Source organism: Stegodyphus dumicola, chromosome 8 (genome assembly GCF_044657685.1).
Source record: "Stegodyphus dumicola isolate Sdum_Otavi_A_Nest chromosome 8, ASM4465768v1".
Classification (NCBI taxonomy): Eukaryota; Metazoa; Arthropoda; class Arachnida; order Araneae; family Eresidae; genus Stegodyphus; species Stegodyphus dumicola.
Window position 1 is genome coordinate 22,171,576 of NC_140775.1, and position 25,752 is coordinate 22,197,327.

Genomic DNA, 25,752 nt, shown 5'->3' on the forward strand with positions numbered 1-25,752 from the left:
GGGCATAAATTCTTAACTTTCACCAATATCTTAGAAATTGCTTTCGGATGAGTTAGAGAAACTCATTTAAGTTCTGCTTAAGACACTATTCTTCATCTGATTTCTGAATTCAGCGTGTAATCTTACTGTATAGCAAATTAGCAGGCAATTATGAGAACACCACATTTTTGCTTCTGTTCAAGAAATTCATTTTGCCTTCCTCTTCATTTTTAATTTATTAGCTTCCTTACAGTAATACTTGCAACACACCTTCCTTACAGTAATACTTGTAACGCACCTTCCTTACAGTAATACTTGTAACACACCTTCCTTACAGTAATACTTGTAACACACCTTCCTTATACTATTTACGCCCACTTATTATTACGACCTTCTCTGTCGGAATTTGTGGATTGTCTTTTTACAATATTTCCTTTATCTTCTTTTTAAATTTGTTCTTAATTTACCTTGAAGTATGTTTCCAATTTCTGTAGGTTCCAATGACCTGCCAAAGCTCATGAGGCAAAACCGTCATCTCATTTTTAGTCTTCTATACCCCATTCGAAATCCAACCAACCAAACCGGTATTGCTGGAATTATCGCGCGGAGTGTTACCGGCTCGATGAGATTTGCCCATACGGACACCTAAGGTTGAAATGTCCGGGCGGGTAAAATAGAAGGTCTAAGGTGGGAGTAGAGGGAGTGACACATAAGTCACGTGGTCCATACAGGAGCGGAAAACCAGAAAGTAAAGCGAACATGGCAAGTCCTAGGAGCGACGCACATAGGAGAACAAGAAACCGAAAAGTAACAAGTCTGAGTCCTGACGATAATCCTAAAAGGTGAAGCAAGATGAATTAACAAAGTACAAATAATAGCAGACAATAAAATAAGGGTACAGAGTAATATATGAAATAAGATTGACACAATAAGTAAAATAACGAACAGTAAATAAAATACATGAAAGAAAATAAAGGGGAACATAGTAATGAGGGAAAATACCTATATACAAATATATACACTATGTACACAGAGGAACGCATGCTACGTCGGAAAATTCTGGTCGCGGATGAGATGAGCAGCTAGTGGCATCATTTCGCTGTCTTACTCCAAGAAATTTTATAGTCAAAGACCTTTAAACTCTTCATATGCGGGCAGGAGAGCGCCTTGGTAAAGAATTTTTTATTTTGCTTGTTCAGGAAGTTTAAGATAGGCTCTATCTTAAGATCGTTATGCAGCGTCTTATTGGACACAAGATAATGCGCATTCGTCATGATGCGTAAGAGCTTATTTTGCGTGATTTGGAGCTTTACCAAGTCTCTGTTTCTGATCGAGGCCCAGGCCGGCGAGGCGTAGGAGAAGATAGAACGAATTATAGCTATGAAAAGGTGCCTTTTTCTTTTTAAATCTAACTTGGATCCGAGTTTAGAAGAGGAATGAGGCACTGGATCTCCCCAATCGTCTTGCCTCTAACGTAGGTCAGGTGATCTTTCCAATTGAGTAATTAAAGTTGTACATTATACAGAGATACCTGGTTTTGTTGACAATCGGAACCTCAGTATTGAAAAGCGTGAGCTTTGACTTGATCCTAGCCTGAATGCTTTTTCCTAATGATTAGGAGCTGTGACTTGCTTGGGTTGATGCAGATGCGCCATTTTCGGAACCAAAATTCTAGTTGTGGCATGATAATCTGAAATTTCTTTATATGATTGAGGCATGTGGACTTTACAGCAAGAGAGGTGTCATCCGCGTAGCAGCCTAGGAAATAGTTGAAATCTAAGTTTGCCTGGGGTATGTCAGCCACGTAAAATAAGTAGAGGATGGGCCCAAGGATACTACCTCGGGGGACACCGGCTCTAATACTCTTGACATCGGAGCTACCATTACCAAAAGAGTCGTAAAATTTTCTTCCAGTCAGGAAGGAGTGAATAAGTTTGACAAGGGCAGGTGAAAAACCAGCGTTTTTGAGCTTGAAGTTAAGCCCCTCATGCCAAACGCGGTCGAAGGCCTTCGCCACGTCCAGCATGAGTAAGGCGACATTCTGACTACGTATGTATTCTTAGAGTCTTACAAGCTGCTTGGTCGTAGAGAACGAGCGGCGAAAACCGAACTGTTCAGCAGGTAGCTTGTCCAGATATGGCTCCATGCGCTTGAGGATGACTATTTCGTAAATTTTGCCTAGCCCCGGCAGGAGACTGATAGGACTGAAACCCTCGGACTTGGCTGTGTTTTTTCCCGGCTTGGGCAGAACAATCATCTTGGCACTTTTCCATAGGTTAGAGAAATAGCTGGTCGAGATACAAGCATTTAAAATACTTGTGTATCTTGAGATGATGCCAGGCGGTAAACATTTGATTGCAACATTAGTACAATCCGATGAAATCCGATCTAAATCCGATGAAGGAGTGGGCACTTGTTAGGAGGCGGGGCCTATTTTATTCTGTATATCTCGTAACTCATTTGTCTTCAAATTTACGGCTTAATTCTTTTTTCTCTTCCTTTTCCGTCTTACCTTACGTTATAAAATGCTTCTTAATCAACATGAGTTAGCTTTATTAATGTTATCTCCTTCTTCCTCCAATTACATACACTCTTTTATTACAACTTCAGGTGAATTAAATTTCATGGAAGCAGGCACCAATGCTTGTTAGCCTCATCCTTTGTGGAATCTCATCTTTATAGAATAACGTAGTGAGAGTGACAAAACTTTTCGTATGAATATTTCTTACGAAGGAAATATTATAGCGACCGGTGTTCCTGAATAATATTTTTATGTAATGCTCTTTCTTAAAAAAATCTGCTGTATTTTACTTCCCTCTACAACTCTACTGATGTCAACCAACAATTCTCCTGCTGAAAAATGCCATATAATTTGCTTTATCTGGATGCCTAATAATGCGTTCTTCGCAACAGGACTTTTGCACCACGGTGCATATCTCAAAAGTGTGCTCAATTTTTTCATATGTATTAATATATATATATATATATTATGCCACTGGTTATTCTAAAGTGTCTTGCGATTGTCCGTGTGTGTTGTTCGCCAGAGGCGGCAATTAAGACGCTCTGTCATGAAATCTTTTATGCCACTTTTATATCATTAGGCTAGCTTCTGAAACTGTACCTTATATAAAAAAAAATTTAAAATTATGCTAGGGTATCTATATACTTCAAATTTAAATTAATTATGTTTACTTAGCGTTACATTCCTAATCAGAGGTTTATTTTCGGTCTTAGACACATTATTATTATTACTATTTATTATTCATGAAGGCGCTGCATACGCAAACGATGGAGGCATAATCTTAGCAGAAGTTAACTTCTAGACTGTTATGTAACTGAACCTTATTTTCCCTCTCATCGTCACATCTATCCAGCTTTACCAAACACACTCACGACACACACCTGGGAGACACTATTAATTGTAAATGAACACAGCCTCTTGCCCTTTTGACTACACTCATGGACTCAATCGCTTTTTTAGAAAATTTTCCACTTCTTTTTTCTTCTTTCTATTAAGCCTCCCCTTTTTTTTCTATATATCTTTTGGGCCATTTATTTAAATTTTTATTTTGCCCCATCTTTTCTTCCTGGCCTTTCGAACTCTTATAAAGAGTACGAAGTTTCTTTTTTGTCTCCTCTGATATACGAAATTGCCCGCTTTCCGTACACCTTCTCTTCGCACCACGGATAAGGCTCTTCTATATAGGAGCCTTAAAAGCCACGTTTCCACTACTGCGTACGAACGCGTTGCGTCAATTGAAGACGCCTACGGCATCCGTTCAAGCATTTCCACTGCCGTGTATCCGTAGAATATTTTCATTTTCGCCGCTAGGCGTCACTGTAATATTTTAGCCCCAAACAAGCAGTTCACAAGTTACGACGCTAAAGATCTGAATTTTTCCCGCTTAAGTAAGTATTGCTTGTTTTGGATTTGATGCGGATCCTGACGTAAAACGCAGAAAAGTTTTGTTTACTAAATTACATGTTATTGGAAATTTTTTTTCTGCTTATGAACTGCGAAAGTAAAGTACGCTAGAAATTTTTAGATAAGTAAGGTTATAATGCATATTACTAATTCCATAGGATCTGCAGTAAATTAAAAAAAATTTTTTGCGTTTCTAGAAGCCTTAAATATAAATGAAATAATATATATATTATTATTAAAACTTACTGAAAAAATAAACAAATAAATAAATAAAATAAAAAAAGTTAAATGAATTAAAAAATAGTTGGTACTTTAAAAATACAGAGCAACTGTTAAGAAAGGTTCGCAATATTTACCCAAAATTTGCTATGCTTGTATACCGCTGACTTCAGGGTCATAGCTGGATAATTTATTAGAAATCTCGTTTGTTTTAAAATGCACTATGGGCAGTTATATTTTATGCATAATCCATAAAATATTATTTTTAATTTAAACATTTTTAATTCATATCTCTTTTTATAGAAGAAAAGATTTTTCTCTTTATACGTATATACACACATTACGTAAAGAAAATGGAAATATTTAATTAATTCATTCCTGCGCTTCTGCTGGAGAGAATTGAATTTAAAAGCAATTATTATAGTAATTTTTTGTTAAAAATGTTTAGGGCATTAATACTGTCTCATGTTAATTGGTAATGAAAGTTTAGGGTCGTAAACATCCCAAAGTCTGAGTACATGTATATAGATTCACATAAAAGTGAAACGAAAAAAAATATGTATATATCTACAGAGTTTCAAAATAAATTAAATTTAAATAATTCTCTTGCGCCATTGCTGCAAGGAATGAAATTTGATTTTAACAAACATTTTCTATTCGTAAAAAGCAAATTAAAAGTTAATGAAATTTAAATAAAATTTAATGCAAACAAATAAACGATTAATTATTGCTTCGAACTAATATACAATATCACTTAAATTCTGAGAGCATATGTAAATCAAGTGCAAGTATCAAAATCCATGAATAAATTCCGAAAATTTATATATCCTATTATCCACTTATGCATTTTTATAAATTTTTTAGGAATAATAATCTATCCTATTATTCATTTATGCATTTTTATAAATTTTTTAGGATTAATAAGCTATCCTATTATTCACTTAGGCATTTTAATAATTTTTTAGGATTAATAATCTATCCTATTATTCACTAATGCATTTTTATAAATTTTTTAGGATTAATAAATTTTTGAATTATATATTTATTCATGGATTTTGATACTTGTACTTGATTTACATATGCTCTCATAATTTAAAGGATATTGTAGATTAGTTCACAGCAATAATTAATCATTTATTTGTTTGCATTAAATTTCATTTAAATTTAATTAACTTTATATTTACTTTTTACGAATAGAGAATGTTTGTTAAATTCAAATATATATGTACAAGGTATGCTTTAAATTAGTATTATATAATTTTCAAACTTTTTTGCGGAGGGAAATTTAAATAAATAAGAGCATAAATAAAACAATATATTTAAAGCATATAATAATAGAAATAAATTATAAAACAAGAATATAGATCGAATTGGAACAAAAAGCTAAGAAAGTTGCAGACAGGGTGCAAAAAGGGTATGGGATTCAAACTCACGACCCTCAAAAGTAAACATTGTTACCATCAGCTTTACCACGAGCATCACACGGATGTCGCATGCATGTTTTGGCTTACATACATCATCAAGTAAATCAATTCTTAAAACTAAATTTGTTGATCCTATTTCAGTGTGCTATCGTCTGAAAAATTCACCAGAGTTTGTTCTTCAGCTTCTAGTACATTTTTTACAAAAAACATTATCTTTTAAAGTGGCATTCCAATTGAAGTTAAACGGGCTGCTAAAAGTATATTCCATGTGCTTACAAATATATGTTAGCCAAAAAGATATATTTATAAAGGGAAATACAAATTAACCATACTTTTTAATGCAGTGGAATATTTAAAAGGCTATCAAATTTAATTTATAATTAACGTTTTTAGCTTTTACCTGTTTCAAAAGAAAAAAATAACAAATCTCTTAATCATATCTAATTTGCTATAGCAGTTTGATATAGTCAGACATTCATTTTCATTAAAGCTAAATGAGTATGCAGAACTAGGAAATAATTGTCAGGACAAATTTTGCTCTTTCATGGACTTGGAATTATAATTTTTGCCGCTGATTTTATCTGCGAACAAGTACTGTAGTTGTAGTTATCTTACATTTTATTTTATATTATCTTATCTTTTTTTTATCTAAATTCAGCTGATTGCTGTCTTTTTCAGCACGCAGATTTCTCGCTCTAATGTTAATTCAGAAATAAGTATTTTTTAGCAAAACATTCTTTCCCTAAGCGAGCGTTCATCGCTACTTCTGCCGTTATTAATTTTTGGTGACTACACCTGATTGCTCCTTTTTGACCACGTGACCACAACGCATTCGCAGACATACGAATAGAAGTTGAACATTGTTGAACTCCATTCGCACGTCATCCGTAACCGCACATCGACCGAATTGCAGATGTCAATCAAAGTGAATTCGCTCGCTGATTGGAGAAACGCATACGCACTGCAACGCATACGACCACAATTGACTTCTTCATCTCAAATAACATTACTAACAGATGCAATATCTCTGTAATTCCAGCCCTGTCTTTGAAATCCCCATTAATAAATACCTCCCCTCACTTGACAGAAGTATAGGAGTTACAAATTGGGTCAAATACTCTGAAATTCTGAATAACTCCATACAAGGTAACCCATGCATCAACAACAAAGAAGATTTAGAACACGAAGTCTCAAAATTTACCAACAGCATCAATTCTGCTTTAACCCTTTGAAGGGCACCGGTATATAATATATACCGGTTGTTAGTCAATTTTTTAACCTCCGAAAAAATGCTAATTTTTCTACACCAAAAGCTATAATCGTATGTTTCTAGTGTTTCCTTTCAATTCTAAATGGTAGCATCACCTTATGAATGCTCAATATTTTGCAGTTATGAAATTAATATACCTCTTTGCAAGGTATCATGTTGGAAGATTGATAAATTCTATTGGAGGGAAAGATAAGATTCAAAACCTGCAAATATATGACGTACACATGCTGAATCTTATAAATTTACTTCATTTTTGTCAGAAATGATAATGAATTGAAGATTATTTATACGATTTTAAAACCGGTATATAATATATACCGGCGCCCACACTGAGGGTACCACGCCAATAGATGGCAGCACCAGTCTTCTCCTTTTATACTCTGTCACATGACAGAATTTCTTTATTATTATAACAGTTTATGATGTAATAATTTTTCATGATTAATTTATAAGTCGTTTAGGATTCAGTATTATGTTCATGGAGGAATGGGGAGTTTATTGACTCTGCGCTAGGACTGAATACAAGTATATTAGTTTCATTTATTCTTTGTGTACTCAGCTCGAGTTTCATTCGTATGCGTTTAGCTAAAATTTTTATTTCAGCACTTATCTCTTTCCCAAGATTTCAAAATTGCCACCTGGGGTCAAAACTTTACACAATTGTGGGGGTTAAATGTGGCATATTAGCCCCCAAAAGACACCCGTTGCTAAGTGTTTTCCAAAATTCTAGAATGCAAGGAAAATGAAAGAGGTGATTGACAACTAATTTGTCATTCGTGAGTCACGCCTTCTTCCCTTTGTGAGGTGTGATAAGATCACACAAAGGGAAAGCTCACTTAAAATGGAAATGTACTTAAGGTCCATCTCACCCGAAGTCGCGAGCTCTCCGTCACTCTTCCTTCACAAAAACTGCTGGTTTGAAAGCATGGTTTTATTCTTTAGGGAAATTCTTTGTTAATTTCAGATGAAAGACTAGAGAACACAAGAGAAATCTGCGCTCTCGTTGATACAAATAGGTTGTTTCCGAAATAAATTCTCACAGTTGGTGAAAGGAGGAAAAATATTTCTAAGGCCCGTTTTAGATGCAAACTAAAATTTATCCAAAAGTTGAAAAGGAGCCCCTATGCAGCCAAAGGGGTTGAAAATCAGAATAAGAGCTTTGAGGTGTATCAAATAATAAAATTTTTTAACGGCGTTTCTTCCTGAACAAAAAGATACATTACAACATATATTTACAAAAAATAAAAAAGGGACCCTTACGGTCCTTGATGATCTAAAGTGTGTGTGCGTGGAGGGGGGTCGATTCTTCGTATCATAGTAGGAAGCATGGTTGTTTTTTCACATATTATCTAAAGTATAAAATACAACTTCAAAAATGCAACATACTTTCTCAGCTGAGTCGGGCGTAGTGCTTCATTTTTCAATTTTTTTTATTTTCGGCTGAGTTACATCTGCTTGTAATATTATACTAGTTCAGTTACAGCATGATACGATTTACACATGCAGTGTTATATTTGATAAATTTTTTTTATAAAATAATATAGAATTTGAATCAAGTTGAAAAGCTTTTTACCCATATTTTACATAAGTATGTTCAGCTGGGTTGCGTCATCAAAGTGCATAAAAAATATAAATTTTATTTTTAAAATTTAAAATTTCTGCCAAAATTTAAAAAAAAATTTGTCTTTAGACTTACATAACTATATTCAAGCACTCATCACTACAGACGCACATCAAAAGTACCCAAAATTAATTTTAAAAACAAAGATTAACAGTTGGCAGCTACCTGGAAAAAAATGTCCTACGGTATAAAATATACACCGGCTCTCAAAATTCAGGATTTCGCTCTAGATTTTTTTTAAGTCTCAATTTTGTATCCTTAGGGTCCATAAGTTATAGTTCATGCAAAATTTTACCACAGTTTAATTTATTTTATATACCGCCCCTCAAAGGGTTAAAGGAAGCCACCAATACTTTTTATGTGAACAAGCCTTTCCTTCCCCTGCCTGCCGATATAAGAAATAGTATTAAAGAGAAAAACGGGATCCGTAAAAGATGGCAAACCACCAGGGATCCACAACTCAAACACGAACTAAACTCTATGCAAAAAGAAATCAACAGAAGAATCAAGAACTTCAAAAACCAAAAATGGACCAATTTCCTAAATAACCTAGCTATAGAGGAGGACAATTCCCTATTTGACATTTCCCGCAAATTCAAGAAACCTTATAAACCTATTCCACCTATCCATGGACCTAGTGGAATTTCATATACAGAAGAAGATAAAGCTAAATCTTTTGCGGATTATATGGAAGATACAATCACTCTTAATCCCACTCCGTACGACAATAACCATATTGAACGGGTCAACCAGGTGGTCAATAACTTCCTTAATACCCCTGCTCCGTACAACTTCACTTTCCTGACTACCCCAACAATCGTTGCCAACACCATCAGCGTCTTACAAACGAAGAAAGCCCCAGGGCACGATGGCATCTCGACCAAAGCACTGAAACATCTTCCGATCAACTCTCTTACCTGCCTAACTAAGATAATCAACAACATTATCAAATTCGCTCATTTTCCTAACTCATGGAAGCAAGCTATAATAATTGTTTTTGCTAAACCGCAACAAAATCCAACTCTCCTACAGAACTATCGCCCTATCAGTTTACTTAGCCACCTGTCTAAAGTTACTGAGAAAATCATACTTTTCCACATCCAAAAAATTCACCCTTCCATGAATTTTCTCCCAGAAGAACAATTCAGTTTTCGTAATCATCATAGCACTTGCCACTAACTTCTTAGTTATCAACATTATCACTGAAGGCTACAACTGCAAGCTTCCGGCTGGTGCTATATTTCTCGATATCGCGAAAGCTTTTCACAGGGTATGGCATCGAGGCCTTATTTACAAACTAATTACTCTCAATTTTCCAGATCATTTTATTCGCTTAATAGCCTCTTTTCTCAGCAACAGAACATTCAGAATCAAATTCGGTACTGCTTACTCTACCACCAGAGTTATCAATGCTGGTGTCCCACAGGGGTCGGCACTTTCGCCGTACATACACAAGACATCCCTAAAGACCCTTCTGTTCATCTTGCACTCTTTGCCGATGTTACCGCCATACTTACTAAAGCCTGCACAGTTATCGCCGTAAAAAACCAACTCCAAAACTCTCTCATAAAACTGGAAAAATGGCTTACCCTTTGGAGGATTAAAATGAACACTGATAAAACTAAGGCAATAATTTTCCGTAAAGGAAACATGAAATACTATCCTCCACCCCCTGAAATATTTGACAAAGAAAGAGACTGGATTAATGAAACCAAATACCTTGGAGTCACCCTTAACCAAAAACTTACCTTCAGAACCCATTTCCGGTCCCTAGTACAAAAATTTAAAATCACCACAGCTACTATGCTCTTGGTAGAGAAAGCAATTTATCTACTACAAACAAATTAATTCTATATCGCTCCATACTGCGCCCAGATCTCCTGTATGCTGCACCGATCTGGGGACATGCAGCTAAAACCAATATTAAACAATTACAAATTCTACAAAATAAAATTCTACGAGAAATTATCAATGCTCCTTGGTATATTCCCAACATCTATATCCACAGAGACCTTCGAATCGAACTTATTCAAGAGTATATTAAACGATTAGCGGTCAACTTCTTTTATTCAGTACAAACCCAGTACTAGCCTTATTAGCACTCTCAGACACTCCCCGCGTCCCAGACAAAAACATCGTTACCCATGTGACATCCTTCCCACATAAGAGTCACAACCTTAATTGACTCATTCACGCAAAACTGACTCTGCGGTTTTACCACCCGCTGCTACACCTTATAACGACACTGAACTTGACACCCCCTTTTTTCGCCGCCTCTAGTGTGGACCTCACTCTCTTTCATCCGCCTCCAACACTCCTTTCACCCTTCTCTTTCTCCCCCACCCGATCTTTATCAGAAGCCGAGTAAAAAGATGTTTCTACATCTTGACACTCGAGAATAAAAATACTATCTGTGTGTGTGTGCAACGCATACGCAGCAGTCACGGAGACTCGGTGCTGCATTATTATACTTCGTGCTTTGCCCCTAAGCTTGATTTTTCGCTCTTCCGTGGAGAAAGACTTAGTGGGTGCAAAACAAGACGTCTGTCTTTTTGGTTTCTATTTCTTGATCTGGCAATGCTACGCTTGTTGACAATTTAAGTTAACGCGTTTGATCCTACTTCCTCGAAGTATTGTTATTTCGAGCAGTAAATTATTAATTTATCTCCTAATAATTGCTTTTTAACTTCATGAGAGCTGTTTACCATGTGGATAGTTATTAAGGGCTATAAGACTTGAATGAAATTTAACCGAAATATTCTTTTATACGATTGTTTATAGGTCAATAAATTTATTTAATAATACAGAAAAAAAAATGTTAGCTCCAGAGCGACCTAACCAGCGGTTTAATTATGTGTATAGTTGTAACATGAATTGTAATTTTAGGATTAAAATGTAAGTTTTGGTTGTTAAAAACTTTTATAGAAATTTGTATTTTCACCCTTATGTTTAGTATTAATGTATATTCGAGTTTCCTTTAATGGTATGCTACTTAATATATGATATGTGTGAAATTGGTTCTAGTGTAGAATTGGGTGCCTTTCGATTAGCGACAATTTTTTTTTTAAATTTTGGCGATGAAACCTCATTTCTGGTTACCATGATAGTTTTAACTCTGTTTTAGCTTCCTGATTTTATTTAAATGAAAATGAATTTATGTGTACATGGACAAATTCAAGGCAGTGAGCAATGCCTAGTTTGTGCAATTCTAGGATATTTTTTTAAGTGAAAACAGATCGATGTGTACATGGACACAGAGTTTGTGCAATTCTTTGACCTCTTATTTTGGTTTTGTGTAGCGACCATCAAGAAATTGTACCTTCCTGGTGCCGATCTTGGCATCAAAAAAAGAATCGCCAAAAAACAAGGGGCACCCAATTGTAAACTTTTACCTTGAAATTTGTTAAAATCAAAGTGCGTATTTCTAAATATATTTATTTTAGTTACACATTTTGAAATCACTTTTCCTGAGGTTGTATTTAGGTGGGTTTTTGTTACATATGACTGAGGTGCTACTCGTAGTTTAACAAGAAAGTATATACAGTGGTGGCCAAAATTGTGGACACTTTTGGAAATTTTTATGTTTTTGAACTTTGTATGCTTATAGAAAACGTTACGTTTCACAAAATGCAGACTTGTATATATCATTTTAAAGAGAATTTATTACTGAATTCAATACAAAACACAACATTCAGTTATTTGCAATACAAAAAAAAGTTAAACGATAATAGTTATTGATATACATTAAATAGTGATGATTGCAGTGAGTTATCAGTATTTAGTAGGGTACCCTTTATTTTTGATTACAGCTTCACATCGATGTTTCATTGAGCTGACAAGAGTTTTAAGCTCTTTTTTCATTATTACATGATGCCAGGAAACAATTGTAGCCTCAATTAGTTCCCTTTTATTTGATGGGCGCCTTATTTGGACAAGAGTTTTCAAACGGTGCCACAAATTTTCGATAGGATTGAGGTCAGGACTGTTTCCTGGTCATGACACCAATTTAATGCTTTTTGTATGAAACCACTCTTTCGATATTTTGGCCATGTGTCAAGGAGCAGAATCCCGCTGAAAAATAAATGAAGCGTTGTTGGGAAAGAGATTTCTGATGGAAGGTAGAAGTTTTGGTTCTAGAATAGTGTCAATGTATTTTCTGGAATTCAGTGTCCCATCGATTACATGAAGGTGACCAATACCATCTGCTGACATGCATGACCAAATCATAACACTAACTGGGTTCTTTACAGTTGCTTGAATGCAGTCACGATGTAACTCTGCTCCTATTCTACGTCTTACATATTTTCGCCCATCACTACCGAATAACGATATCTTAGTTTCATCACTCCATATAACTTGTGACCACTGATCATCTGTCCAATTAATGTGTTCCTTTGCCCATTGTAGTCTTTTTTTTTTTTCATTGCTGAAAATTAAGATAAGGCTTTTTTCGTGGAATTCTACCTCTCAGTCCAACATCTGTTAATCTTCTCCTGATTGTTCTTGAACTGACAGAAACACCAGCATCATTCAGATCACTTCTGATGGCCGCTGATGACATTTTTCTATCTTGGAGACATAGTCTTTTTATTCTTCTGTCATCAATAAATGTGGTGCACCTTTTTCGTCCTTCTCCTTCTTTGTTTTTTATTGAATTTGTCTCCTGATATCGTAAACAAAACTTTCGCACTCCAGATGTAGTGACTGAACCACCCACCTGTCTTGCAATTTCGGCATAGGAAAGACCACTTTCTCGTAACACAATAATATTACATCTCTTTCTAGGTGTCCAATCTACTCTTTTATTTGATGTCATTGCTTCTTGACTAAATATTAAAAATTTTTATAAAACTTCCTACTTGTAATTGCAGTGTATAAGAAACAGGTCCTCCTTCTACAGAACAAAGCAAAATAATGAATTATTTCAAGTGTAAACATGATGTCAGCTTCTACTGGCAGTTACTAACATTTGATTGGTTCTCAGAACAAGAACAGTGATTGGCCAGGAAAGCTAGACATTACAAACCACTTCATAACTGTGTTTTTTTATTTATATTAAAGTACATATAACTTTTTTGTATTGCAAATAATTGAATTTTGTGTTTTGTATTGAATTCAGTAATAAATTCTCTTTAAAATGGATATATACAAGTTTGCATTTTGCGAAACGTAACATTTTCTATAAGCATACAAAGTTCAAAAACATAAAAATTTCCAAAAGTGTCCACAATTTTGGCCACCACTGTTAAGTAATTGCAAATAAACCTTCCAGAATAAATGGAATATTGCGGGATCTCTTTTAATGTTTGAAAAGCTTAGTTCTTATAGTTATGAAGAGACAAAAATACTAATTCAGAAGACAAACAACAAAAATCAGCGTTATATTTTCAAAATTTTCACAGGACTAGTTTCGATGGTTTTACTGAACCACCATCCTCAGCTGCAAAACCACAAATGAACAAGATAGGAAATAATGATTAGATAAGATAGCCTGGACAAGAGTAAGCAAGTGGTGCCATCTGTTCGTGAAACCAGAACTGAAACATAATTTCTTTAAAGGGCAAAGGCAAAGATGGATTGGAATTAGGATCGTTAACCAGAACAGAAAGATTTTTTTGAATATGAATGCCTTTAGAAAATCCAGGGCTGTAGTGTAGAATTGTGTGCCCCTTCGATTAGCGACAAATGTTTATTTTAATTTTCGCGATAAAACCTCATTTCTGGTTAACATGATGGTTTTAACTTTGTTTTAGCTTCTTGATTTTTTTTTAAAAATGATAATAGATTGATGTGTACATGGACAAATTTAAGGCAGTGTGCAATGCCTATTTTGTGCAATTCTGTGATTTTTTTTTTTTTTTTTAAGTGAAAACAGATTGATGTGTACATGGACACACAGTTTTTGCAGTTCTTTGACTTATTTTGGTTTTGTGTAGCAGCCACCTTGAAATTGTGCCTTCCTGGCACTGATCTTGGCGTCAAAAAAAGAATCACCAAAAAACAAGGGGCACCCAATTGTAAACTTTTACCAAATCCAGTTTTCCAATGTAAGATGTTTTTTGAATAATTTTGGGAGCAGAAAAATTGAAAGTGTGATTTTGCAGTTTTGCAGCTGAGGATTGTGGTTCGGTAAAACCATCGAAACTAGTCCTGTGAAAATTTTGAAAATATAATGCTGATTTTTGTTGTTTGTCTTCTGAATTAGTATTTGTTTGGCGTGTTATAGTGTCTTAATTAGAGACAAAAATGTTAATGTATGTTTTGTGGCATAGCCAAGTAAGATGTAAGCCATTTTGAAATTGACATTAATGTTAATTTTAAGCAAGATATTCATTGAGAAAAGAAGTCAAATTTTAAGATATATTAGCAAAACTTCAGCCATAAATGTGAAGGAATAAATAGGGGCTCTTCAAACAAACTTAAGGAAGTCTTATTGTAATTATATGCAGAAATTTTGGTATCTCTGCTTTTGAGTAGATTTGCTAGAAAAATATAGAGAAAAGCAAATAAGAAAAGGAATAGTTAGTGTGAATTAATGTTTTACAAAATACGGGCTGCAGAATTTTATATATACTTATTAAATTTAATAAAATATTTGAATAAAGTAAAATAGAATACTAAAATATTTTATGCTATCAAATAAAAATGTGCGTTGTTTAAATAGGAAACATAGACTTGAATCTTAAAGGAAGTAATTTTTTTTATTAATTTTGGACACTTAAAAATTGTAAGAATAAAAAAATATACATCGGGGGCCTTTTTTGCCTCATGCACTTCTTTCACCACTGCTAAACAACCTTACCCCCTTTCCTTTGCAGAGTTGAATACATATTACAATTATTTAAATTTAGGTTATTTTTTAATGTACAGTCAAAAGTCGTTAATCCGGACTCGCCGGGACTTCAGCGATTCCGGATTATCGATTTTTCCGGATTATAGATCATCAGTTTAAATCTCGTAAGATGGCATGCAGAAATTCTAAAATTAAAAATATGAAACTGTAATTTATGAAATTAAGAACAATTATGATCTAAAGGGTATCCAAATTTACAAAAAAAAAGCTTAATATTTATTTGTTTACTTTATTAAACATTTCTTTCAGTGTAAGTTGTTTAAGTTGCTTCGTTTTTTACATGATAATAAATTCTCTTTAATTCTATAAACAGACATAATTTCTTCTTCAGTTACAAAGTTCCGCTGTTCAAGTCCCGTAATTGCTGTGCCGAGAATACCGACTAATTTGTCAATCGAAATTTTTTCGTTTTCACTAACCTCTCTGTCACCTTCTTCATGTCTTTATCCATTTTTTGCAGCAATTCCACTTTTTGTTTGATGGACATCGAAACATACTTTTGTTTTGTAGATCCTTTGGGATCTCCAGCATCGGAAATTCTATTTGACATAATCGAAAGTCTGCAAAAAATAATAAGCCGCATCCATTTCGAAGATTAAGGAACAACGCAATCATCAACATTAACTGAAATAGATAATTTTAGCTTGTACCATCCGTTATACATTAAACGCGCACGCAAAAACGTATTCTGCGCTTTCGCAGACGCATATGCACAGTCGTAAAGGTCTTACGCGCACACATAAACGCCTATGCGCATGTTTCAATGCAACGCATGCGCAGAAATTTTTTAGCTTTGAGATCCGGATTATAGATCATTCCGGATTATCTGTGTTCGAATTAACTACTTTTGACTGTATTTTGTAAATTAAAAAGTACAGAAAAAGGCTGATAAATACTAAAACTTGAATAAAAGTAGTTTAGTAAGTACTGTAGTAAAACTAAATAGCTAAATAAAAGGCTGCCTGCATTGAGTCCCTGAAGCTATGAAATTCCTCTTGGTTGAGAACCCTTGATACATATGCACGTATAGCAGTATCGTAAAATTTACATATTATGGACAAAGTGAAAAATACATATTATGTAGCTGTTAATTTTTTGTCCATAGTGTACATATATAGATCTACTCAAAAATTGTCCAAACTTTGGTAAATCTTCGGATTATGGTAACTTAACGATGTTTTGGCGACCAACCCTGCTACAGCAAACTGCTAGTTTTTTTTTTTTTTTTTGACGCCATTTTGTTTTCACGAAATAAAGGCACTTTTTTTTTTTTTTTTTTACTCAATATTTTTTCCAACAATCTGCTAGCCGAATTATGCTTATGCTAGAACTTTTATGGAACAAAAATGTTTAATCATGACGAAGATTACGTGCGAAATTGTTTCTAAGTGCTTATTAGCTAAAATCACGATCGGAATTTTCCGAAAAGTAGTGGAACAAACATGCACATAAATTTGTTTTTACAGAGAAAATTTATATATGAAACATATAAATAATTTTTCTCATAAATTAGAAAAATTTGTAGGAAAATTGTGTGAATCTTTGAAGTCGGTAAAAAAAACATGTATGAAATTACCTGATCGCTAAAAAGTATGTATACTATGCAAGCTTTTATATGTTCAGCTTCCATATACCCTTTCCAAGGATGAACATTTGTACATATAAAATAAATAAAATATGCAAGAAATTACATTAATTTTCTTTTCCCTCTAAATTATCCATTATAAAAGTCACCACAAAATAATCTGCGATTGGAACTGTGTACTTCTCAGATTATTGCTAAAGTCCTAGCTAGTAACCTTTATCGCCTTACCAAAATGTCACCAAACTACCTGTTACCGCATTCCAAAAATTAGCCCGAACTTTATTTATTTATTTTGCATGAATGTCTCTTTGTGCAATTTCTTTCACATTATCAAATGAAATGAAACTTCATCCTTTCAAAATTAGAATGAGTTTTGGAAAAGAAAAAAGTTTATTGGAACAAGATCTGGAAACTATCCAGTAGGAAAAGTACAGTTATCTCTCTTTTGCTAAAAAAGTTAGTAATAAAAAGAGATGCATACATGGATTTGTTTTTGTGATGGAAGAACCAAGATCCGCAGGCTGAGTATCTTTCTCCAAATGTTTTCTTTTAATCATTATAGCACTTCAAAATATTATCAGCGAGTTACTATTTGTTCTTCTAAAAAAACATCATGGGGGGATAATACCTTCGATTTAAAAAAAGGTCAAGTCTGAATTTTGATCTGATGAGTCATGCATTTTTCACCTTTAGGAAACCATTTCTGGTTTATTGTAGTGTTTGGACTTTTGTTTCAAACAAAGCCATATACCCATATCCCATCTTCAGTGATTATTCTTTTCTTTCAGTTAAAGCCATAAACCCATGTCTTATCTTCTGTGATTATTCCTATCATGAAATTTCTGCCCTGATTTGCACAATCTAAAACTTTCCAACAAGTTGCAGTGCAGTTGTTTTTCTAGTCTTGAATCAGCAAGTATAGAATGAATTTTATGGCAGTTCAATGCATTTCCAATTTCTCAATCAAAATAATCAGCAATTTCTCATACAGTCAATTGCCGATTTCAGAATCGTTTGATTATTTAGACATATGCTTATCAAGGCATTGTACTGAAGATGTTATTAAAAGAATAATTTGGGTTTGTTCAAATACGCTAAATAATTATTGTAAAAAAAATTAAAATATGTAACTATAAAGAAAGAAAGAAAAGAAAAAACTCTCATAAAATGGAAACTCAAACTTGTAAAAGCGTGAGTATGATGCAGAACTTATCATAATGAGGAATGTTTTGTTCCCTTGCAAAAAAAATTTCACTGTCATTTAAATTAAAATATCAGGTTTGAAATGAAATAATTAAAACAGAATGTTAGCAAAATGGTAAAAATCAGTTTTACTTTCATTTAATAATAACTTATGCAAATGAATGTTAGGTTCAATTTATTCTGAAATTTATATCTGTAGGAAATCTGAAATTGTATGCATATATTTCATGATGTCATTTCATTGGAAAAATTTCATCTGTTTTTTTCAGCAGCTTATAAGGCAAATTCTCTCAATTATATGCTAAGAGAAAATTACAGATTAGAATTTATTAGTTATCTAGAATGATAATCAGTAAAGAGAAAAATTAGAATTTGTATTTATCCAACAACTTTCATTTCGTTTACTTTTCCATATAATTAAAAAACAAAGAAATATTCCTGTCTCCTTGGAATAATATTTAAGATTTAGGTTTAAAAATATCATTATGAATTTAATTATGAATAATAAATCATAAACGGTGAGTGAAACAAATAGGAAATAAGCAGGACCGGGAAAAATATATTTATGGGTGCCCCTTGGGGAAAATTGGCGATTTTTGGCAGTACATGGTTACCAACATTGTGCAATTCTTTGACTTGTTATTTTGGCTTTGCGCCAAAAATCGCCTCTACACAAAGCCAAATAACAAGTCAAAGAATTGCACAAACTTGGTATCCATGTACACATCGACCTATTTTCTCTTATTGATTGTGCAAGTTTTAAGGTATGGTCCAGTCAAATTTGTCATTTTGATCCAGTTTCTTATTAAAAATTAAAAGATGTCAAATGTCATTGTTTTCAACATTGACCATCACAAAATCAATGTACAGATCTCGGCTTACAGATAAACATCTTGATGATGGCTTAGCAGAAATAATATCATACTCTCCTAATTATGAAGCAAGGGCCTATGAAATGCCATGCCAAATATCCCATTGACTTTTAAGTTACACTTTTATAAAGAATTTTTATACCATTGAAATCTAAACTAAGGATTTTGTAATCTTTTGTTTATACTATTCTGTAATTATTTATTTTTGTATAAGAATACAGTCAGTAATTTTTATATCTTAAAATTATATTTTTTGAATGATTTTTTCTTTTGTGCATATATATAATACAGTATGCCAGATTCGGACTTGTCGGGACTTCCGCAATTCCGGATTTGGGATTTTTTTGGATATTAGATCACCAGTTTAAATCTAGTAAGATGGCATATAGAAATAATGAAATAAAAAATATGATATCGTGATTTATGAAATAATGAAGCATTTATGATCTAAAGGGTATCAAAATTTATGAAGAAAGCTTAATATTAATTTTTTTTTACTTTATTAAACATTTCTTTCAAGTTGTTTAAGTTGCTTCGTTTTTTGTGCTAATACTTTCTCTTTAATTCTATAGAGAGACATAATTTCTTATTCAGTTACAAAGTTCCATAGTTGAAGTCCTGTAATTGCTGTGTCTAGAATTCAGACTAACTTGTCCATCAAAATTTTTTCTTCTCTCTGTCACTCTGTCTGTAGTGGTATTTTCTGGGTTTAAAATCATACTACAGATTTTGCCATCTGATAACTGACTGATGATTGACGAGCATTGTCATCACAATGAAAAACTTCTTTTATAGCTTCTTTATTTATTACCGCTTCTCCACATTTCTTTATAAAATCCGCTCATTGGAAAATTTCACCTTTGGTTTGCGATGTCTGAAAACCTTCAGATTCGCGGCTATCATCATAAAATTTAGCTATCATTCACTGTACATATTTTGCTATGTATTATGAGATTGGCAACTAAAGACAAGTTATTCCGCTAAATTTTATCTTGCTTCTATCGTGCACTGAGACAATTAAGCCTGAATTGTATTAGTTATTTATTATACTTACAGCTATTTTTTGCACATGCTTAAGGCTTATCTGAGTTCTGAATAAATAAATTCCCAGATATTAAGGCTTATTGAGGGCCAGTGCCTGTTGCAGTCTCTGTGGCTCCTAAATTCTGCTACCAAGTGCCTCTCTTTCTCTTTCCTAAATTCTGCTGCCCAGTGCAGCCATATGAACTCTGGCGCTAGTTCTGGGTTCATCTGAATAACAAATCAGTTATTCTTAATTCAAATAGCACTAAATGTAATCTTTTGGCTTATGACCATCATTAACAAAATCTACTTGTAGCATATGAAAAGAAATTTTCGTTAAATTTTTCCTGTCAACATTTCTTAGCGCACTTAACTTAAATCTATAATCATCGCCAAGCGTAATGTCAACATAAAAAGTTACGATGCTGTTTCTCAGTTACTAATATAAATATAATAAATAATGATTTGCCTGCTGCTTGGCATCAGGGATATAAAATATTAGTAGGTGTAAAATCAATGATGTATCTGTAGAATGTTTCGGTTTGAGATGTATGACCGGCAGCTATGGAGCCAAATTATTGATCATACAAATTTATGCTAAAATGATTGTTTCTTTAATAACGAGATATTTTATTTAGTGCCGAAGTGAAATTAAGAATCGGGGCTCTCCACATGTTTTATTATGTGCAGGGGTAGGGATTAAATGGGCATGTGTACAGCACCTGCACAAACACACAAAAATATAATGAAATAATAAAAAAAAGTTGATAGTGGCCTTTGAGGTTTGAATTCTAGATCATTCCGAATATTGGACGTCCAGATCTCGGACTTTGTTCTGTATTAACTGTTTCAATTCACAAATTTACCTTCAAAGAATATATATGCCTGCCATTCCCACTGAAATTCTAGAATGTGCTTCAAGGGGCAAAAATGTAGTGATTCCTAATGTAGTCTTTATTTCACATTACGGAGGTAGGACACATGTTAAATCAGTAATGATGACTTTTCTGTTAATTAGTAACAAAATGACACATTCTCAAGAAATGGTTTAATGACAACAAATTTCAGAGTGATAAAGGTATCAAAACAATGGCTTGATGTAGAAGGCATCACACTTTAAAAGGCTGGCTCTGCAAAAGATAATTTTCATGGTAAGACAAATACATCTTATTGGTCTTCTTGGTTATGGAAAAGTAAAGAAACCATCATAGAATGCAATATACAGTGTAGCATTTCCAAAGCAAAAGCATTTCCTTTTGAGGTAATATCCCTGTGCATTTATTTATGGCATGGTTCCCAAAGTTTTTACTTATTTTGTACATGACTGATATGAGAAAAATTTATTGAATAATTGATCTCTATCTTCAAGATTTTGTTGCTCCTTCAAAATGTAAAATTTTATGTGTGAACATTTTCCAATAAATGAAATAGTATGTTTACCTGAAATATCAAATTGTCTAACACCTTTTTCTGTTGCTTATAATACCGAATCATACAGAATCTTTAATTGAAAATTTTTGTAACTGTTGATAATGTAATGATTAAGTTACTTGCATATTTTATTCTTTTTTAATTGTCTTGCAGCAAACAGTGGATTTTTCACTGTGATGAACTTGTCTGATAAAAATTTGAAGCTTTTTCCTGAAAGAATTTTAAAATCTTTTCACATATGACAAACTGAAAGATGAACCCTATTTTACAAGTTCTGTAATAGAGTTTTGTTTTTTAATTAATCTTAATGGATTAATTTTTTATTTTTGTATTAGTGGAACCCTTGAAGGTAAACTACCAAAACCTAGTTACAAATCTCTAATCAATGATCCTATTTTAAAATATTCTGGAATGTTTGAAGAAAAATGCTCTGATCTTCATGTAACCTGCCAAGTATATGCAGATAACAAGCCTCTAGCATTCCCTATTCAAACATCATACAAAGCTTTCACTACTAGGTGGAAGTAAGTATTATATTTATTATTTAAATCTCTTTCATTCATTCATAAATTATAACATTTTTATAGCAGTTTGTAATAATTGTGTTTAGCTATGTAAAATGAAGACTTGAAACTTGAAATTCTTCCATTCTCAAAACAGCGTCAGAAAAAAATTAATACTCTTAAATTTATCTGCACAGTCATTCCTAGTAACTGATAAAATGTATGATAAAACTGGGATAACCTTTGGTTAACAGTCTACCAGTCATAATCAGGCAACACAGGGCTAAACATGTTTATTCCGTTTCACATGTAGTTATGTAATGGCATCTATGCAAATGAGGAGGAAGTATGAACACTGATCTAGTAAATTTCCCTTCTATGTTATAACAGCCTTGGGCAGAAAGGAAACTAGTGCATTTCAGTATTGATGAGAAACAGATGGTTACAAATAAACAACTCTCATTTCTCACAGAGGCTCTGTATCATAGTGGCATTTTCCCTTCAACATTTTTAGTTGCTTGATGTACTTTAAAATGAATGAAAGAAAGAAAGCATTCAGTATGGATTATATAATTTGGAATTTCTAAATAATAAAGAGTCACCATTAAATTCTTCCAAGAAAAATGTATCACCCACACTAAAAGGCTATGTTCGTAAAACCATAAAATTATATTTTACTACAGCTGGAGTGCCAAAATGCTGCACTGAAAGATCATATTATAGAAAGAACGATTTATAGAGCAAATGTTGATTTGATGGATTGTGCATTTTTTTATAACTACAAACCTTTTTTTTAATACTACTATATTCTTTTTCTGGTTTCAAGAGCTCATGTAAGGACAGAGGTTCTCAATCAGGGGTATTTCATAATTTCTGGGAGGGAGGAATGTGGTTAGCCTTTTATTTAGGTGTTAAGTATTAGTTTATGAATATAAAAAACTACTTTATTCAAGTTTAAGTATTTAACAATGTTTTTTTATACTTTTTGTTGTCTAATTTATAAAACACATTAAAAGTAATCTAAATATTTATATGTGTATATATGTAATTTTCAAGTTTTGGAAAGGAAGGGGAATGATCTTCCAGCAATAATGCAATGGAACAAGTGAAAACCACTGTGTTAGAAGAATTCTTTCAAGTGCATCTAGTATCAAATCTCTATATGATCGTCAGTTGGAATGACTGCATGCTTTCTTATTTAGGAATTTCTGTATTTTTGTACTTACTCTGGATTTAATAAAATATCCATTCCTTCCATGAAGATATATATCTGCTATGTCTGATTAGAACTTTGCACCAGTATTTATATTTGGTGCCAAATGGCAGCCTGCTAATTCTGAGTACTCAATTAAACATGAAAATCTAGTCATTTATAATTATCCTTATGGTTATAAACAGTGTTTATTCATGACTTAAAACAACTTTCGAGTTAGAAAGTACAGTAGGATTTTGATAATCCCCGAATGTCTGTAATCTCTGCATGCTTTCAGAGGTAAACAAACAAAAATTAAGTATGTGGGAAAGTTTACTGACAAGTTTTATTATAGACCCATGTAAATAAATTTTTTAACAAAATTATACTATATTAATCACAATTTTTTGTAGAAAAAAAGAATTAATTTTATTAATGAAGTTTATTTTTTTCTGCATAAATAGTACTGCTTTTGTTTTTTGTTATTATTACTACGTATGGACTAGTTCCTCTGCAATTATATCATTTTTAATAAATATTTACATTTGTATATGTATTTTGCAGTCTTTTAAAATTAATTTTAAATGTGTATGGTAAATGTAGATAATTTTTTTGTCCTCCTCTTTTTCAGATCCCATTTTAAAGTTTAAATGCATTACAGCTAAGCATCCTCATAACTGGTTTGTTTACAAGTTTTGTTAAAAGAATAGAGAGAGGGATGCTTAATATTATTTGCAGATATTCTCTTGACATACAGAATAGAAAAATTGAAATGGGGACTGAAGAAGAGAGAACTTTTAAAAATAAATCTTAAATTTCAGTTATATCACTTATAATTAGTAATAGCACATATGTGCCAAACGTAATTATGGGAATAGCATAAGGAGTCATTTGAGGGAAAATATTATTGACAGAGTATTTGAAAACAGTGTTTTTAAAATAAATAAAAAACAGTTTTATTTATTTTTGCTTTAAGAGCACAAAAATTATTTTGAAAGAAATTTTTATTGTGTGTATGAAGTTTTTATTTATTTATTATTATATTTTTTCTTTATGTTTCATGCCATTAAAATTTAGATATCCTCCGCCCGAGTTTCTTGGGGAAAAAATTGTTTGTAAATGGTGTGGAATTTAAAGTTACTTTGCAGACTTTCAGACCTTTGCTATCTCCTGCAAAAGCCAGAGAATTGTTTTGTTTTTCCAAAAATAGAGATTTAGATTTTCCTGAACTTTTAAGAGAAGAAAATGCTTTAGACTGGATGACTTCTGTTACATGTTAGATGAGGCTTCTGTTACATCACAACTGACTGATGATGAATTTCTTTCAGTATATTAAACATAGTTGATAAAAATTTGGATACTCAGCCTGATAATGAGAAAGCAAAAATTACTTTGGGTGAGGATTTAGCATTAGGCTAACAGTACCTAAACATTCTTGAAACACAAAGTTTTGAGATGTATCAGGAAATGTGTACACTTCAAGAAAAAGTAATGGGGGGGGGACTTAGTGTTAAAAAAATAGACACAAAGTTCCAGAAGTATAAAAGTAATCATTTGTAACACTAATATTCATATGTAATTATATTTAAAAATATAGTGATTTTTTAATAAAGAATTCTAAGTATATAAGCTTGTTTTAGCTACTTTCGTGCAAATAATCTAAATGTAATATAAAAATTAGAAAGGTAAAATTGTAATCAGTGCTCAGAAAAACATGACCTGTAATCATCTAATCTGCAAACCCTTGGTCTCGAAGTGTTATGATTGATCAAATTCTTTATATTTGATGTTTGAATATCAGTGATATATTATTGCCGTATTTGATGGCATATAAGACGCACCCTTATTTAGAAGGCGACACACAAGAAAAAAAGTTTGAATAGTCTGCACGAAAGTACGGTACCATAATAACTTAAAATGTGGTTTCTTTTAGTTCTCACGTTTCGTAAACGCCAAATAAACAATCATTGAATGCAATTACCAAACATATTTTTATTAAGGAAAATTAAGAAATGACAAGCTATTTTGAACATGATATTTTCTGTGTGATAGTTGTTTTTGTGCGCATTGATAAGCCTTACCTTTTCGTGAACCTGCAGCACCAGCCCTCAGACCCTGAAAAGTTCTGATTCCCATGTTTTTCTTCAAATCCTTTGGCCTCATTGATTATCATTTTGGTTGAAACACTTATCCCAGATTTCCTCTTATCTATCACCCAAATTTTTACGGCATTCAGGCCAAGATGGCCAAGATGTTCAGGCCAAGATGGAACTGGGCATTGAAGGTTATGTTTTTGTTTTTTAGCAGCCTGCAGTCGCAAAGAACGTATCATTTTTTTGGTAGGTGGTGGACTGAAATGCCTTGCTGCTGCTCTGTTTCCATGCTCTTTGGCATGGTTTAACACTCCTAGTTTATACTGAATTGTATAGCTTAATCTCTTGCTTCATGTACTCATATTTTCCAGGGTATTTTTTTAAAACAAATAGTTTTAAGCACTGATACTGACACGTTTATACAGTAGTACTGATACTGACATGTTTACAGAGTAGCACCTATACCGACACCTATACCGGCTGAGTCAAAGAAAGATTATGTAAAGAAGGAAAGGCTTCATAGACGTAATGTGACCGTCAAACCTGTTCAAACTTTGAC